The sequence below is a fragment of the Cyphomyrmex costatus genome, unplaced genomic scaffold (genome assembly GCF_001594065.2).
Source record: "Cyphomyrmex costatus isolate MS0001 unplaced genomic scaffold, Ccosl1.0 scaffold777, whole genome shotgun sequence".
NCBI classification, from domain to species: domain Eukaryota; kingdom Metazoa; phylum Arthropoda; class Insecta; order Hymenoptera; family Formicidae; genus Cyphomyrmex; species Cyphomyrmex costatus.
The window spans coordinates 26979-27896 of NW_017280352.1; positions in this window are offsets into that span (position 1 = coordinate 26979).

Sequence of the window (918 nt, forward strand, 5' to 3'; positions counted from 1 at the left end):
CATAAGGTTCGCAGGCGAATAATTACTGTAATTTTGTGTGTTCTCGTTTATTGTAGTTCGCTCGGCGCGTACGGGCTATTATAATCTTGCGTTAACTCTAGTATAATTCGACATAATTTTATCTGTTCTCTTCGGCATTATTTTCGGTTACGTCACTAGGCTGTCTTGCGACGTTAATTTCTGAGTGGCCTTATTCGCGGACGGTTATAATTTATCGCGTCGGTCGTTGATTGATTTAATTTTGCTACCGATCTCTCGCGTCATTGGATATTGTATTATCGTCGCTAGTATTGCGAAATAATTTGTTCTTGCATGCATTAGATTGATTTAATTTTTGTTTAGCCAAGAGCCTAATTTTTCTTTGCGGGTTCGCAAAGAAACCCTCCATGGTTACCTCCGACGCCACCTCCAACACCTCCTCCTGTGGAGGACGGTGGCGACGTCGACGTGGAGGACGTCGTCGTGGAGGACGGCGGCGAGGATGACGACGTCGTCGTCGTTGACGAGGGCGACGACGATGTCGTCATCGTGGAAGAGGTGCACGTCGTCCACGTCGACGACGAGGACGCGGACGATGACGTCATCGTCGTGGACGATGTCAACGACGGCGCCGAGGACGCGGACGATGACGTCGTCATCGTAGACGACGAGGACGCCGTCGTGGACGATGACGTGGACGACGGCGCCGAGGACGTTCCCCCGGTTGATCCTGTCCACCCTATGCAGGTGGGTGAAGTGAAGAAATTCCTCCGACTCCTCGCCTACCTGCATGGGCAATAGGTCGATCGGGGGAGGATACCACTGTACCACCGATGCACGTAAGTAACATTTCTTTATCTACGCGAACCTGTCGTCGCCTGCATCGGCGGCCCGTTGGCGGCGGCGGCGGCGGCCTCAGGGCGAGGGGGCAGCGGGGGG